General features: G+C 41.1%; 1 non-coding gene across 1 annotated transcript; it reads right to left on the bottom strand.

Moving 5' to 3' along the window:
• Window positions 1-1,114: 1,114 nt before the first annotated feature.
• On the bottom strand, window positions 1,115-1,186 carry LOC127676169 (small nucleolar RNA SNORD50). Its single transcript, XR_007975699.1, has one exon. It is a non-coding gene; the product is annotated as a small nucleolar RNA SNORD50 (small nucleolar RNA).
• Window positions 1,187-10,239: the final 9,053 nt, after the last annotated feature.

Genomic DNA, 10,239 nt, shown 5'->3' with positions numbered 1-10,239 from the left:
GAACTGTCTTGAAAAGTGTTACCACAAAGCAACAGCATACTAGAAGAATTTATCCATAACCAGTGATACTACTTTGTACAGGCTAGCAAAGAATTGAAATCAGGCAATTTTACCATATTCTAAGGGTAGGCATGGTGATTTTTTCTTTAATCTAAACTGAGTCCATCTCTATAGTTGAGTATCAGGACAATTTTGAGATACTGTTGACAAAAAAAAAAAAACAAAAAAAAAAACAAAAAACCAAGTTTAACCCTTGTCAATTATCACAAAGAAAAATGTAAGTATGCAGCAGTTAGGAATTTAGAAAGTAAAGCCCCCATTTAGTCTTAGGATTTGGGAAGCAGAGGCAGGTGGAATAAAGACAAACCAGTCAAAGAGAAACTCTGTCTTAAAATTAAGAAAGGGGTAGGGAGGGCTGGACAAATGTGATGAAATCATTGTTTGACAATTTCACAGGGAAACCTGATAATGTGTACAATCATGGTAGTTAGGAGACTGACATTAGTGCACTTAGCACCCTAACTCTGAAAACTCAATTACCATGGACGTGGAACATGTACCAAGGCATTCTGGTTAGTCTTCTGACAAAAACTGAATTGGAGAAATATCTGCAACTGGATGTTGGTTGCAGCACTCCCAAATATCCACTGTGGGATGCGTAAGGGAATAGATCGCGATCAAGTTTACAATCACTGAGATGGTGACCTACTGCTTTAAGGTCATGATTGCATTCACCCTGCTCAGTCTGTACAGCTGTGTAAGCTCACCACAAAATTCACAGAACAGAGCACTGTCAATGGATTGGCAAAACAATCCATTTACATACAGCCCACAAAAAATGTACAAGAGTCAAGTCTGCAGGCCATAACAGATGCTGTCCTGATCACTAGACAGATTAACAGGGACAGCCAGGGCCATGGAGATCCTATCTCAAACATCCCAGGACTAATACTGCACATTTTCTTCTTGTCTGTGCCTTTTCTGGATGTTTACCACATCTTGTTTTCATTCTCAAGTCTTGTGTCACTGGTTCTAAAAATAAAATACAAAGAATCACAGGCATTACATTACTGCCAAAATTAAAACAGAACACAACAGACCTTTGTAATGGTCCGTCTCAGAAGATACACCCATAATTGTGCTTTTTCAACAGGAATTCAGGTTCGGGATAGGATAATCATAGACTAGATCAACTTCATTAACTACAGGGCTGGAAAGATGTCTCAGTGGGGAAAAGCACCAACTGCTCTTCCAAAGGTCCTGAGTTCAAACACCACCAACCACATGGTGACTCACAGCCATCCTTACACAGATCTGATGCCCTCTTCTGGTGGGGCTGAAGACAGCTTCAGTGTACTTACATATAATAATAAATAAATCTTTAAAAAAAAATTGACCAGAATGCAAAACAGAGCAGCACTCACATGCACTCCTGCTCTAGAATCTTTACAGGCCATAAGCATCCCAATGAGTTGGTATTCCCTGCTGGCAGAAAGAAATAAGTACCATGACACAGTATTAATATGAACTGCATAAAAAGACTAAACAAGACCACCTCACTTAAGCACAATGGTCTTCTCTCAGAAGCTGTATCTGTCTTCAGATCATCAACTTCGGGATATAGTTCATCACTGTTCAGACCAGGTATGTCCCACAACTTTAATTTGTACCCTATGCATTCACTACAGTCATTCCAAATTGAAAAGGCAAGAGTAGTTGGTTGGCTTTGGTTTATCAGCACTATTTCAGAAAACATTTACAGGAATCTGATTCTGTTTCAAAATGGTAAAAATGTATGCTGACAAAAATATAAATCTAGGTTTCTTACACACCTTTTAAAAGACTCGGGTTTTAATCAAGTCACTTTCTGTTATGAATTCTCTTGGATGCTATGGGCTCCCCTCCATCTAAGGAAAAGAAACAAATTCTAAGAATCACACACCACTTCCTATTGCTCTAATACTTCAATTAGAAAACTATGTTATATCGCCCTTACATGGGAATCGTTTTGCAACTGTTTCAACCATGCAAGGAATGATGTCGGCATTGTTCAGGTGAGAGGATCCATGTGCATATAATCGGGTTTCTCTTGGGTGTCACCAGTACCTTCTGAATAGCACAAAAGGCCTAGAATATTTTTCTGCAAACCCTGCTGTGTAAGAACCTACCCAAGGTGCGACCAAGGAACCAGAAAGCATGCAGCCTTCAACCAGGCTGTCCAGTCCCAATCTCCCCAGGGCCTATGCTTCAATCCTGAAATCTCTTTTGCTGGTGCACATTTCCCCTAGGAAGTTTACATGGGTACCCTGCTCCATAGACTGGGAGCCTCTAAATTCACTCTGCATGCCCACATTTCGGTTGGTCATCCAGGTGCTTAAACCACACACCTACAGAAAAGAAGGAATGCTCAGCTTTCCTTCAGTGGCTCCCATTATACCTTCAGTGGAGGGAAAACAAGGCTGCCTCTCTCTCTAGCACTGATTGGACAGAAGAACACATTGGGCGTGGCCTTTCCTGGAGCAATGCCTGGGGGTGTGCTCAGTGGTCTTTTCCTCCAGGGCATTCCAGGGCATGGTGATCGCCTGTCAAGTGCCTATTCGGTTCTGTGCTCACTCCAGCAGGTTCCACACCACCTGTGTATTCCAAGTCTGGCGACCCACTCAGCTTGATGTGGAGTGGGAGTGGCACCAGAATTCAAAGGAACAACAGCAATAGGTTTTGAGGTCTCCTCCAACTTCCAGCCTAGTTGGTTGGCACAGATGGTTGGTGGCTAGGAGTGGCATTGACCTCACCCTAACTCCAACCCAGGTGGCAGGGGCACCTCTGAAGGGACCTTGGAGGACAGACTATGCAGGTGAAACCAAGCAGCCCTGCTCATGTATGCACATGTATGTGGAGGATGAAGGACAGCCTTAAGTGTTGTCCCACAAACACCATTTTTTTTCTTTGAGAAAGGGTCTCTTACTGATCTGGAGCTCACAAATGAGGCTAGACTGGCTGAGCACAAGTCTAGGAGATCCTCCAGCTCCCAGCTCTGAAACTATGACCATGTGCCACAACGAACATCTTTTTTTTTTATGTGGTTCTGGGAGTGAATTAATCTTGGGTACATGGCTTGCAAAGAAAATGCTTTACTGAGCCATATACACAGTCACATTATTAGGTTTTTTGTTTTGCTTTGTTTTGTTTTTTGGGTTTTTTTGGTTTGTTGTTGTTGTTATTATTGTTGTTGTTTTGAGACAGGGTTTCTCTGTATAGTCCTGGCAGTCCTGGAAGTCACTCAATAGACCAGGTTGGCCTTGAGCTCAGAAATCGGCCTGCCTCTGCCTCCCAAGTGCTAGGACTACAGGCAGGCGCCACTATGCCTGGCTCGGAATTAAGTTTTTAAGGTTACTAGATGAATGTCATTTTCTAAATGATTTTGGTACGTCTTTTTAATCTTTTTTTTAAAGGCTCATTTATTTCATCATGAATAAATAAGTAAATAAATAAACACAATAAAGTACACTGTAGCTGTCTTCAGACACACCAGAAGAGGGCACTAGATCTCATTACAGATTGTTGTGAGCCACTGTGTGGTTGCTGTTAATTGAACTCAGGACCTCTGGAAAAGCAGTCAGTGCTGTTAACTGCTGAGCCATCTCTCTAGAACTGTAGTTTAAATCTTCTGTGTTAAAGTTCATCACAATAACAAGAGAATTTAGATAAGTTGTTTTCAACTTGTGAGTTGACACCCCATTGACAAACCTATATCTGAAAAAATATTTACATTGTGACTCATAACTAGCAAAATTATGAATTAACAGTGAAAATAATTTTATGGTTGGAGGATCATCATAACATGAGGAACTGTATTAAAAGGATGCAGAATTAGGAAGGTTGAGAACCACTGATTTAGATAATCAACTTTTGTAAAAAGAATCATTTTGGGTCATGGCTTGCTTGAATGCTCTAGTGCATAACTGGTTTCTGCATTGTGCTGGGCCTGTGGTAAGGCTGGGGGTTATGTTGGAAGTGCATAACAGAGCCAAAGAATTCACCTCATGGCCAGGAAATGAAATAGAAGAGAAAGAACCAGAGACCCAGAGACTCTAAGAGTGCTCCTCTACTGACCTCAAGGCCTGGTCGGCTGCTCCTTAAAATTTCTACCATGGGCTGGCAAATGTTCATTGTCAACTTGGTAGGACATAGAATGATGTAAATATGGGATATAGATATGGGTGTATATGTGAGATATAGGTGTAACTTTGAGGATGTTTCCAGAAAACTTGAACAGGTAGAGAAGATAAATACTAATATAGATGGCATCAACCACCGGGGAGTGGGTTTCTCAGACAGAATAAATCTGAAAAAAACAGAAAGCTAACTGGGCAGCAGCATTCATTCCTGACTGTGGAGGTGAGGGACCAATTGCCTCACACTCCTGCTGCCAGTCCTGGAGCCATTTTTTTCCATCACCCTTTCTCCTAATTGGTAGATTATATCCTCAAAACAGGAGTGGAAAATAAACACTTCGTTAATAGCTTCCCTTTGGGTACTTTGTCATAAAAGTGGAAAAGTACAACCACCTTCCAGTATTGCCAACAGGAGACCAACCATCTCATACATGGAGTTTTGGGAGACACTGAATTTGCAAACTACTGCATCTTGCTTTAAAAATGAGAAAGATGCATGGAGATCTGCCACAAAATTAATGAGATTCCAGCTTCATAACCATGTCATCACTTGGTTGGTGACTTCATGGTAAGCACTGATGATGAACAGTGGGAACAGAAAAGAGGCAGAGTGGACCCTGGCACTGAAAAGAATGACAGCCCCAGTGACTCATAGAAATTTAAGATCAGGCTCAAGTAGTTTTGCTGTCATTATCTTTTTAAAATGTTTAAGCTGGGCGGTGGTGGCACACACCTTTAATCCCGGCACTTGGGAGGCAGAGGCAGTCAGATTTCTGAGTTCAAGACCACCCTAGTCTACAAAGCAAGTTCCAGGACAGCCAGGGCTATACATTGCAACCCTGTCTCAGAAAAAAATAATAAACTATATATTTAAATGTGTACATGTGCTTTGACTGCTTGTAGATCTCTGCCATGCACATGCAATACCTGTGGAGTCCAGAAGAGGGGCTCAAATCCCTGTGACTGGAGTAACAGGCCCTTGTGAGCCACTCTGAGAGTCCAGGAAACTGAATCCAAATCCTATAGAAGAGCAGCTAGTTCCTTTAATCTGCTGAGCAACCTTCCCTTTTGTTGAATTTCAGAATTCACAAGGCTTTTGTTTGTATCCCAAATAATGCCTACCATCCCTGGTCCCTGACCCCTTACAGAGTCTCCCCATTCTCCCTCCCATTTGTATCTGAGAGGGTGCTCCCTTATATCCTGAGTATCCCTTTACCTGGAGCATCAAGTCTCTGAAGGATTAGCCCACTGAGGCCAGACAATGCAGCCCTCTGCAAATATGAGCCTAGAGCCATGGGTCCCTCTACGTGCACCCTTTGGTTGCTAGTTTAGTACCTGGGAACTCTGGGGGTACTGGCTGGTTCATATTGTTCTGGCTATGGGTTGCAAACCCCTTTAGTTACTCCATTCCTTTCTCTAACTCCTCCATGGGGACCGTGTGCTCAGTTGGCTGTGAGTTTCCACCTCTGTATTTGTCAGGCTCTGGCAAAGCCTCTCAGAAGATAGCTATATTGGGCTCCTGTCAGCAAGCCTTCTTGGCATCTGCAATAGTGATTTGGGTTTGGTGTCTGTATATGGGATAAATCCCCAGGTGGGACAATCTCTGGATGACCTTTCCTTCAGTCCTTGCTCTAGTCTTTGTCTCTGTATTTCCTCCCATGAGTGTTTTGCTCCCCCTTCTAAGGAGGACTGAAGCATTTATACTTTGGTCTTACTTCTTCTTGAGCTTCATGGGATCTGTGAATTATATATTGGGCATTCTGAGTTTTGGGGCCAATAGTCATTTATCAGCAAGTGCATAACATATGTCTTCATTGCTACTGGGTTCCCTCACTCAGGATGATCATTTATGATTCCATCCATTTGCCTAAGAAATTCTTAAATTCATTGTTTTTAATAGTTGAGCAGAGACAGGCAGTGAGGGTACACACCTTTAATCCCAGCACTTAGGGGGCAGAGGAAGGCAGATTTCTGAGTTCAAGGCTGGCCTGGTCTTCAGAGTGATTTCCAGCACAGCCAGAGCTACACAGACATATCCTGTCTGGGAAATCATCTATCCACTTTGTTGAAGTTGTTTATCAGATGTAGGAGTTCTCTGGTGGAATTTTTGGGGTCAATTAAGTTTACTATCTTATCAATGGCAAGTAGTGATGTTTTAACCTCTTCCTTTCCAATTTGTGTTTTCCTTTTGTTGTCTAATTGCTCTTGCTAGGACTATCAGCACTATAGCGAACAGGTAGAGAGAGAGTGAGCAGCCTTGTCAAGTCACTGATTTTAGTGAGATTGTTCAAGTTTTTCTCCATTTAGATTGATGTTGGCTACTGGTTTACAGTATATTGCTTTCACTATGTTAGGGTATGATCCTTGAACTCTTGATCTTTCCAAAACTCTTAACAAGAAGGGATGATGAATTTTGTTAAATGCTTTTTCAGTATCTAATGAAATGATCATGTTGTTTGTTTCCTTTGAGTTTGTATATGTAGTGGCTTATATTGATGGATTTCCATATACTGAAACAGCTCTGCACCTCTGGGATGAAACCTATTTGATCAAGGTGAATGATAATTTTGAAATATTCTTGGATTAAGTTTGTGAGATTTTTATTGAGTGTTTTTGCATCAATATTCACAAGGGAAATTGGTCTGAAGTTCTATTTCTTTGTTGGGTATTTGTGTGGTTTAGATATATGCATAACTGTGGCTTCATAGAACCAGTTGGGTAGTATTCCTTCAGTTTCTTTTTTTGTGGAATAGTTTGAAGAGTATTGGTATTAAGTTTTCTTTGAAGGTCTGATAGAACTCTACACTAAACCCATCTGGTCCTGGGCTTTTTGTTGTTGTTGTTGGGAGGCCTTTAATGACTGTTTTTATTTTATAGGGATTATAGAAAAGTTTATAGGGTTTATCTGATCCTGATTTTACTTTGGCACCTGATATATCTCTAGAAAACTGTCTATTTCATCCAGGTTTCCAATTTTGGTGAATATAAGGTTTTGCATCAGTATCTGATGACTTTTTTAATTTCCTCAATTTCTTTTGTTATATCTCCCTTTTCAGTTCTGATTTTGTTACTTTGGATACTGTCTCTGTTTTCTCTAACTTGTTGATTTTCTCAAAAAAAATAACAGCTCCTGGTTTTGTTGATTTTTTTTATATAGTACTTCTTTGTTTCTCTTGGTTGATTTCAGCCCTGAGTTTGAGTATTTCCTGCTGTCTACTCCTCTTGTGTGTATTTGCTTCCTTTTTGTTCTAGAGCTCAAACTGTTAAGATTCTAGTGTATGCTCACTCCAATTTCTATTTGAAGGCACTCAGAGTTATGAGTTTTTCTCTTAGCACTGCTTTCAATAGCATCCCATATGTTTGAGTATGTTGTGTCTTTATTTTCATTACTTTTCCTTCTTTCCTTCTTTCTTGAATAAGTTATCATTGACTTGACCGTTGTTCAGCTTCCATGTGTATGTGGGCTTTCTGTTGTTTTTGTTGATATTGAAGACAAGCCTTAGTCCCTAGTGATCTGATAGAGTGCAGGGGATTATTCAGTCTTCTTGTATCTGCTGAGGTCTGTTTTGTGACAGCTTATATGGTCAAGTTAGGAGAAGGTACAATGAGGTACTGAGAAGAAGGTATATTATCTGCCTGTTTCAGCATTTTCTTCTGCTTATTTCCTTGACTTCTGATGGGTGATTTAATATATTTACTTGATACAGTCCAAGTTATTATGTATTTTATATATTAAAGAGTACATGTCTGCTAAGGAGCCCTGAGATAAGCCAAGTCTCCATTCTCTTTGTAAATATCAGTCCAGGATGCTGAATAAAACCAAAAGGAACCCTACAGAAATTGAAAATACAAGTGCAGATTTTCTATGCTCTTTGATTACTTTGGAAGAGTGCATCACTGTTTCGACCTGGAGCTCACTCAGACCAAGCTGGCCTTAGGAATTTATGGCAATCCTGCCTCCCAACTGTAGATTACAGGTAGGTGTCACCATGCCAGCCAGAGAATCCTTCCTATTAAACTATTAAAAAAAATGGAGTCCAAACCAGTTGAACTTTAGGAAACATACAGTTAGGCTTAAGGTACTGCATGAATAAAGCAAGGTATGGTTTCAGATGTATTTGTGATACAATGGGATCTTGGTATTAATGGGATGGGAAAAATTGAATTCCAGATAAGGCTGAATGCTATGTACATTGCAGTTTCTGAGCAGATGGGTTCAAATTGTAATGCATTTTCAGTAAGATACTGTGATGAGAATTTGATGTGTTCATTATGCATTGAAGGAGGAACATGGTCAGGTTTTATATGGTGGGGAATAGGGGTGTTTTGTTTATGTGTGCAATTGCCCTTTTGTGCCAGAGTGGCGTGTTGGATCTCAAGCTAGAGTTCAGCTGCTGTGAGGGAGCTGGGTAATGAACTTGGGTCCTGAAAGCAGTAAGCACATTTGACCACTGAGCCATCCCCATCATTGACCTGAACAAGAGACAAGTTCAAACAAGGCATCGTTTTAGTGGGAAGTAAAATTATTTTCCATTAAATTTATTAACTCAAACCTTTTAATATACACTGGATGACATTTTTGGCTAAACCTCCCAATTTAGAGATTCTGACTAAATACTTCTTTTTGTCAATAAAGGACTAAATTTTTTCTCACCTGGGACCTGAAGCTTCTTAAGGAACTTACCTGAGACCTCAGTAGAGACTCAAGTCTTAAAAAAAAAAAAAAAAAAAAAAAAAAAGCGGGGTTCTAGGGCTTGAGAAATGGCTGCAATTCAAAGAACCTGGGTGTTGAAAGTGCACACCTTTAATCCAGGCACTCCTGGTTCCAGGCTCACACTGTCCCTCCCCCTAACACCACTCACCTCCTCTGAAAGAGTGGAGATTCCCCCATCCCCAGTATCCCACTGATGGCTCAGCAGTTAATAGCACAGGCTGTTCTTCAAGAGGTCCTGAGTTTAAGTTCCAGCAACCACATACATTCTCACAGACATCTGTAACGTGATCTGATGGCTTCTTCTGTCAGGCAGGTGCACATGCTGATTGAGAAATATATTTAGTTTGCTTTGTTTTATTTGAGTCAGGGTCTCACTATGTACCTCTGGCTTTCCTGGAGCTGAAGTTTGTAGGCCAGGCTGGCCATGAACCACAGATTGCCCAGCCTCTAATTCCAGAGTGCTGGGGTTGAAGGTGAGTGCCTCCACACCCAGCTTAGAAGAAAGATTCCCAATTGAGAAAATGCATGCATAGGATTGGCCTATCCTATGGGCAAGTCTAGGGCAAGTTCTTAATTAATGTTTGCTTAGCATCACTCCTAGGGAGGTGTGCCTGAGAAGTACAAGGAAACAAGCTGTGCTGGGTGCTGGTGTCAGGCAGTTCTCTGCAAGATGAGGACAACCAGAGAAACCCTTTCTTAGGAAAAAAGAAAACTGACCAAGCCAGTGGGCACTTTTTTCTAATGGAGCCATTCCTCCATGGCTTCTGCTTCAGCTCTCTCCTTGAGCTCTTCCCTGACTTTCCTGTGTGATGGAGTGTAGGCTGAGTGCTGTGAGCTGAAATAAACACTTTCCTCCCCAAGTTACTTGTGGTCTTGGTGTTTATTACAGCAATGGAAACCCTAACTAAGAAGGGAACCCTTAGGTAAAAAAATAACCCCCTTGAGAAAGATCTTTTAAAAGAATTATTTTAAAATCTTAACATTAAGACTGTGCATTATTGGGCAGTGCTGGTACACACCTTTAATCCCACCACTTGGGAGGTAGATGCAGGTGGATTTCTGAACTCGAGGTGAGCCTGGTCTACAGAGTGAGTTCCAGGACAGCCAGGGCTATACACAGAAACCATGTCTTGAAAAACCAAAAAAAAAAAAAAAAAAAAAAGAAAGAAAGAAAGAAAGAAAGGAAGGAAGGAAGGAAGGAAGGAAGGAAGGAAGGAAGGAAGGAAAGAAGAAAGAAAAAAGCTGTACATTCCTGGTCTAGGAAGATATCTCAACGGGTAAAGACACTTACCACCTAGCCTGAGGACCTGCTTCCCATGTCCTCTAGGGTCTTGCCCAGTTTCTTTTCTA

This window comes from Apodemus sylvaticus, unplaced genomic scaffold, assembly GCF_947179515.1.
Source record: "Apodemus sylvaticus unplaced genomic scaffold, mApoSyl1.1 scaffold_489, whole genome shotgun sequence".
NCBI classification, from domain to species: domain Eukaryota; kingdom Metazoa; phylum Chordata; class Mammalia; order Rodentia; family Muridae; genus Apodemus; species Apodemus sylvaticus.
The sequence above is the reverse complement of the archived record's forward strand: the minus strand, read 5'-3'. Positions and strand labels throughout refer to the sequence as shown.